This window comes from Eurosta solidaginis, chromosome 5 (genome assembly GCF_040869045.1).
Source record: "Eurosta solidaginis isolate ZX-2024a chromosome 5, ASM4086904v1, whole genome shotgun sequence".
NCBI classification, from domain to species: Eukaryota; Metazoa; Arthropoda; class Insecta; order Diptera; family Tephritidae; genus Eurosta; species Eurosta solidaginis.
In genome coordinates, this window is record NC_090323.1 from 5104293 (window position 1) to 5112121 (window position 7829).

Consider the following 7829-nt stretch of genomic DNA (forward strand, 5'->3'; position numbering starts at 1 on the left):
AAACTTCTTTTAGATCTACTGAACTTTTGTGTTTCAAATGAAACTAGTCTATGGATTTTGAGATGTACAGCTGAGATATACAGCTTTTACAACCTAAATTAATGTGCTATTAAAGATCGGTAATTTCATATATCGACTCCTAAGTGGAGTATCACCCTATCTCGGCAACCAGTTCAAAAAACCATATATTTGTATTCGGTTGAAAAACACCCTATCTCAAGGTTTTTTTTATAAACGCCCCATCCTAAGTCACTGAATTTATGATCGACATATCGTTTTTAAAACAAATTCTGAAATTGGGTGATTTTGAATGAAATTCTGAGATAGATTGTTCTTCAAAAGTTTTCTAAAATAGAGCATGTTTGAAACGAAAGCTGGCAGTCGAAAAAACAACCAGCGTGGTGCCCTCTTCCCCGATATCAAATCTCCTTATATTTGCCGGTGAGATCTCAACGTTTTGAGCCGCACAGCATGATACCAGGAAAAGAGTCTTCCTCTTATTTCGCTCGATGACTACAACCACTTAGGTTATCAGGGATGGAACTGGCCAACATTAAATAGTGTAGGCGTTTCCGATGGCAACAGCATTCACCGTGCCTTCCGATTTCGCCAACCCGGAACTCTTGCTTCACATAGAAATGATGGTTCTCAGATCAGCCTTCCGTCGAACGAAACTTCTGCAAGTGTTATAAGGAACCCCTTTGATGCCGCTTTAGTGGTTTGGAAGCGTATCTGTAGGACCCGCAGCATCATTAAGGCTCTTGGTGTCCTTTTCTATCGCATCCACTTTTCGCTTGTTATATCTGTTCTATTAAGGACTTCCCGATGTGAGTTAAGAATAACCCAATTTCAGAACTTCACATACTTACATCCCCTACTTCCTTGTATGTTTTCGCTGACCGCCAAATCTCAAGTTGGCCTCCAGCCAAATTTCTCCTAGGACATATTCCTCTTCGAACCGGTTGTGGTATTGCAGATTTTTCTCTGCAAAATTCTTGCCTCATTGCTTCTACCGAGCTGCGTATCTTCGTAACGCTTCACAATTTTTAATGCCAAAAGATGAAGCTCTTTTTTCTTCGTACAATTCTACGCTCTTCTTCATTGTTGTACCTCAGAAGCCGGTTTCTTCTTACGATTTTTTACTAGTATCACTTATCAAGTACGAATAATTATATTATTTGTAATACTTAGACCTTATCTATAAGGGCAGGCTCTTATATTCCTTATAATTTTCTGTTAATAATAAATACATATAGGCAATATTAAGACACCGAAACAGCTTCGTCCAAATGCTTTGGCTGCAAGTCATCCACGCTCCGCATAAGACTCTGAGTTGCGTGGTTGATAGTTCTTGGTACCCGTCTCCTAGTCATCCTCCTAAGGCTGATTAATGTGTAGGTGTGATCAGCTATGTCACCCATTGCCAAATTTGGTTATACGAAAGCGTTCAGGAATGTGTCTGTTCTAGCTAGGGACTTACTATGCAGCAGAAATAGCTAAGCACTTTTGAATCACCCTTTATTTGATTTGATGATGGTAATAGAATCTCTATAACAATACATTTGTTCACCAGATGTTCACGTTTTCAGTTTGATTTGAAAATGTGTCGCATCACTTTGACTTGCCAGTCAATTAGCGAAAGCGATGAATGTTAATTTATTAAATCAACGAGACAATTGCTAAAGCAACGAGCATTATTTTTTGTTATGCATAGATAGATAGATATTTAGATAGACGTCGCTAGTTTTGAACTGTTTGAGGTTGCTATATGATCATTAAACTGTTGTTGACTTTGATGTTATTGTGGTTTTTTGCAATGTTGCACGAATATAACGAGTGATTGTTTTATTTATTAGCTATTTTATTTGTTTGAAATTATTGTTTAGCTGTATTTTTTAATTAATTATTTTCAAAGGTTGATGACAGAGAGCTTTTGCGTTTAAGTTTGTATTTCTGTAAATAAAATAAGCACATTGCTTTGTTAAAAACCAATTAATTACACGCGTATTCGTATCACCTGAAAAGACATTTTAGAACTAATAAAAACGAGTTAAAAAATTTGAGATATTTGGCAAACAATTTAGTTTTTATTTTGGCTATTCGAAATTTTCACTCTCCTTAGACGTTGTTAACTATTTAACTATTGCTTGGTTTTAAAATTTTATATTAAATACTGTAGAGTTCAAAAAAGATAACAAATATTTAAATACTTAAAAAAATTATGCATATTATATTGTAACGAATAATGCACATATCTTATCTGAGATGCTCCCAAAAGTAGGCAATAATTTGTGCAAGTAACACTCACATATACACGCGCATATGAGAAGCTATAAACGTAGTTATAGTTGGTAATTTTATAGTTGCTGACTAACTAGTAACTTCTAGAATAAAACCGCCTAGAAATATGCCAACGAGGAAACCAAACACTATAAAAGCGGCAACAGTTGACGGACGAGAATCAGTTTGATTTAAGCAAGCTATCAGTTGCGAAGTATAAGTGTTATTGTGAAGTACTTTAATAAAGGCCATTTGGCATTATTGAATAGTGGAGTTATTTATTCAACAGTTTAGTGATTCGAACGTTAGTAGAAGGTTGCAAGTAAGCAGAATTTCAGTAAATTCGTTACAATATTATATACTATTTTAACCATTCTGGATTTTCTAAAAAAAAAAATTATCGAAAAATCCCAATTAGTGAAGTAATAAAAATCGAGTAATTAAATTTTCTTGATTGTCGATGCATTTAAAACGCTAAACTAATTTCATGCATAAGCATGCATATATATTCTGCAAGATCAGTCTTTCTGTAAATCTAAAAACTGTCAAAATGGCTCACGTTTCAAGCTGCACCAAATTATATTAGCGCATATGAACCAATCCATTTAAAATGTTGTGTTTTATTATTTTTACTCATAATCACCTTTTATTAATGTTTGGTCATGTACTTAAGTTGCGATATATATGCGCCGTCATTTGATAAACAAAAATTCTGGGCTGAGTTTCATACACGAGCTCTCGTCTACATTGAAAAGATGCGGGCGCCGAGCAATCAAAAGCTTTCGTTTTGTAATTTAATGCTGTCAAGTTTTTTTTTGTTTTTTGCTTTATTTGTTGCACTCAAAGTAGGGATATTTTATTATAAATTTTTTTTATTTGTTTGTTTATTTGTAAAATAATACCCTCGTAGAATGAATGCGAGTGAATATCAGAGTCTCAAACGTGATGTGCTGGAGATTTTGCTTGAATAGCTTTCAGTGAGTATGCGGTGTATATTTTAGTATATTCAAAATATTTAGGTATGCTTCTAATTAGAATAAAAAATAAAAAAAACAGTTATTTTATAAAAAAACCAACCATTTACACGCAAACATGTACATACCAGCCAAAAAAGAGGCTACCGTTCGTATACGTAACATTTTTTCAAACTAAAATTTTCTCCAGTTTTTGTATTTTTCGAAAAAGTTTTTGAGATTGGTTTTCATAGTTTCTATTACAAATATTATAAATATTTTTTCTTAAAATTTCGATAGTACAAAAAGATTAACTGTCCCACATTCACTCTGATGCCTTAAAAGTAAGAGTTTTCAAGCAATCGGCAAATTTTAAATGTTAGACGCTGCTATATCGATGCAGGAAACGTTCCTGCTGTTAAAAAAAAAGAAAAGGAAGTTGATTGTCTCTAATCGCAAGTGGTCTTAACATGGACGGCCTACTTTGCTGCTAAGAAATAATTTTTTTAAAGCACCCATTATGTATATATTTAGTTGAAATTCAGAATAGGAGCATCCGCCTAGAGAATCCACCTCTATACATTTTAGTGCAATTATTAGTTTACTTATAAACTATATTTACTTAGTATGTATGTCTGTACTAATTCTAGGCTTTAGGTGTGGGAGTAACCACATGTGTCTTCTGCATCTACATATATCAGTACTATATAAATATATACCAAGCTTAGTATGCATTAGCTGAAATAATAATGAGGTATTCAGGCGTTGTTCCATAATTAGATATTTACTCGTAAGCGTAAGTATTCCTGTTATTGAGAGTTTATATAATTTCGTATTATTAACTTATCAGGATAGTAGTTCCAGACATTTACACACTTACATACATCATATTCTATAATGAGTATGGTGAAATTATAAGATGAAATCGATATAAAGTACGTATGTGATATGTATGTATATATTAGGTATTTGAACGTACTGACATTAATAACCTCATCGTAAGCTTCTTATGTGCATTTGAAGGCATGAGCTTTATATCGGTTAACAAAAGGAATACTACTAAAGGCTTAAAAGCTAGCCATTGTTTCACATATCTTAAATCTCAATTAAGTTGCAGGAATAGCTGATCTGAATCCAAGCGTTTCTCCAACAAAATTGTAGGTAAAACAGCAGCAACAGGAGTGGACCTTCTATCAATTACAATGAAATAGTTACAACTAGCTGAAAGAAGTCTGCATAGTAGTAAGACAACAGTCCCAGGATTCGGAAGCTGTACAGTAAAGCGTAACACGATGTATGGGCTAAAAACAATTGGCAATGTGCCCCCTGCGTTAAATCACTTACCTTGTTAAGATCGCCTTTATGATACCTGTCATTGCCCGCGCAGAAAAAACACTTTCGCATCCATAGAAGTTAGGAACGCGTTGACATGGACTTTACGTGAACTTTTGAAGTCCCATGATACATACGGTGCTTTATCGGGAGCTATCTAACCTAGCCTCATACACAAAATCGCTGATAAACTCTACGCGAACTCCGACCGAGGAACCGGGCTGTGTTATGTGAAATGTACAAGGGAAAATTTTTAAATAAAGACTGAGATTATATGTACATCTCATAAAATCCCGCATTTAACAAAGCAGCTCAGGAATCTCTGCTGCTAAGCATGCTGATGGCAAACATCAAAGAAACATTAGAAAAAAATACTACTTCGGTTGTCTTCCTGCCACTAGCTACTGTAAAGGGACTATGGTGGTAGACTTGTGATGCGTCAAAAGTCCTTTAACAATGGTGTGTCACGGTTAGGCAGAGTTCGGATATTCACATATGAATTCCAAGGACATTGTTTTAGCTTAATAATTTATATATATAAAAATGAAATGATGTTCGTTCCTGTCCATGTTTTGGGGCCGATACGAGGCCAATTTTATTCGTTCTTTTTTCATATTATAGGGATCAAATAGGGGAAGGTTTTTAGCAAAAAAAATTTTTTTCTAAACTGCCTAGGGTCTTGAGATATAGGTCAAAACGTGGACCCGGATAACCCTACGATGTGTTTGTATAATATGGGTATCAAATGGAAGCTTCTGATGAGTACTTTAATATGGGGTACTTTTCATACCCCTAGGTGACTAGTATCTAATAAAAAATAATAATTTAATAATAATAAAAATTGCTAATTTAAAGGTTGTCGCAATATGCCTTCCGTAGGAGGTGATCAAAATTCACAGAACCGAAGGTACGAGACCAGTCCGGCAAGAATCGAAGCGTAACGAATTCTTAGCTGGAAAATAATTGCACACATTCGCAACACTCTTCTAACTTTCGATGGTGCTTTTGCAGCTACTACAATAACTGTCTAAGGATATTTTCAGGACTCTTTCGGTATACATTTGGTATGGATTCAAGACTGTTTCTGGGTAAATGCAAAACTATTCTATGATCATTTCGAAATTATTTTCATCATTTCTATTATAATTGTTTACATCATCATCATTTCTATTCTCATTGTTTACAGAATTATTTTAACACTGATTTAAGGGCCATTTCACCACTGTGTCTGGATCATTTAGATATTTTTGCTGACCATTTCGTCGGTACCATGGTAGACTAACCCATTTCGTTATTTGCATGAAAGCCCAACAAGTTTTCTTATTCGTTTATGGATTTATCCGCGAAACCTAGCGGTACTCCAACTTTACTTTTTGAGTCGTGTCCGGTTTTGCATATATTTTGCACCTTTATAAATACTTAGGTTCTAATATAGAAAATATTTTTTAATCTTTGAATAGCGAAAACCGAAAAATTCTGGAAAATTTTGGCTACTATCCCATAGAAAAAGTTGAGTTGTTGGGTAAGGATCTACTGCCAGGATGACTCTTGCCGATAGTGGTAAGTCACCGTCTGCATCCTGATAGTAAGTTCTAATTGTGGATGCAATTTAACATATTCAACTTCTTTTTTGGAAAGTTTTTGGCATTTGTCTGAAGGGTACGTTGTTAACGCAGTAACGAAACGATATTAAGTACTACTCTTAATCAATGAAAAATATTAGATTTATAAAGTGCGTGATGAGTGCAGACTCAGCCTATCTAGAAAACGAGTTTCTCAGAACTTGCTTGAAGATAACTCAGAGCTTTTTTGCTGGTATTTTGCTTTTGTTATTGGGCGTTTTATGGCGACAAATTATGAGAGACAAGAGTTGGAGAAGGTAAAGGAATATAAGTATCTAAGAGTAGTTATAATGTACAATGTATCGTACCATAAACATTTGTCAAGTAAGATTAAAACAGCAAAATACGCTATAAACAGCATCTGGAGATCTGTTTTGTCTAAAAAATATATTCCTCATAGTCATAAGTACAAACTATTTGAAGCAGCTGTACGAACAGTATTGGGCTATGCATCAGAAGTGTGGGGAATTGAATATTACGTAGAAGTAGAAAAGTTGCTGAGGTACTTTATTAAAACGCTGTTCAGATTACCGCGCAATACCCCGAACTATATGATTCATCTCGAAACCGGACTCCCAGAATTGTATATTGACTTCCTAAAAATACATTTCAATTATATTTGCAGGGTTATGGAAATGGGTAATAACCGTCATCCAAAGCTAATCACAATGCACTTGCTAGAAACTAAGTTCCAATATTTCCAAAAGTGGGATGCGCTTGCCAATGAGTACGGTGAACCAATTCTAATAAATGATAACACTTTGTGGAGGCATTGGCACCGCAATATATTAGCTAAAATATATGCAGTGAAAAGGGAACATTTTCTGTTAAGAGCTCAAGCTAGCGAAGTAAGATGAACTTACCCCGTCCTCGAACATAATCTTTGTGAGTTTAATTATTTTAGAGGTGAATTTAGCATACATATATGGCATCAGAAATTTGTTTCGCGTAAGAGGAGAACTATTGAAACTAAATTATGAACCTCATCTTGAGTGTTCAGATAATTGCTTTCCAATTTGCAACTCAGGAGACGAAGAAAACGTTTTACACTTTCTGGATAGTTGTCCCATACTTATGTAGTTTAGAATATTATTTTTTAAAAAAAGTGTATTAACACACCAAGACATTAATGAATACCTGAATGGTAAAAACTGGATCACTGGATCAGTACATTAAATCAGCGTTAAAATATAGGAAGCAAATTTTAGAAGAGGAATTCTGAAACATATATTTAAGAAATATTTTATTATATAATGTACAGAAAAACTACAAGTACTTATAAACTGACGGCACTACGCCAAAGTTTAGTTATAAAAAAAATTTTATATTGTAATCAACTTTGTTAAAAAAAATATTCTGTTTAATAAAACGAATTACTACTACTACTACTACTTATGAGATAAAGTGTACTCCAAACGATTTTTGAAAAAGGCCTTAACAAAATTCTGAAGTATAGCGTTTTAAGAAAATATTTCCATAACTCAGCGCATTCCACAACTTAAAAAAAAAGTGAGCAACAACTATTTTTACAAATATTAACACAATAGTAATGGCAGAGTTCTAAAAGCCATGAGCAAATCAAATCAATTATTATACTAAAAAAAAAAAAATAAAAATAAAATATTTATTCAATCAACGTTCA

General features: G+C 33.9%; 1 long non-coding RNA gene across 3 annotated transcripts; it reads left to right on the forward strand.

Moving 5' to 3' along the window:
- The first annotated feature begins 2482 nt into the window (after positions 1-2482).
- On the forward strand, positions 2483-7373 carry LOC137254077 (uncharacterized). 3 transcript variants are annotated; one of them, XR_010953972.1, is made up of 4 exons: positions 2483-2602; positions 5187-5361; positions 5421-5653; positions 5752-7373. It is a non-coding gene; the product is annotated as an uncharacterized lncRNA (long non-coding RNA). The 3 variants fall into 3 exon arrangements; XR_010953971.1 differs by lacking the exon at positions 2483-2602 and having other exon boundaries at positions 4645-5361; XR_010953973.1 differs by lacking the exon at positions 2483-2602 and having other exon boundaries at positions 4645-5361; positions 5445-5653.
- Positions 7374-7829: the final 456 nt, after the last annotated feature.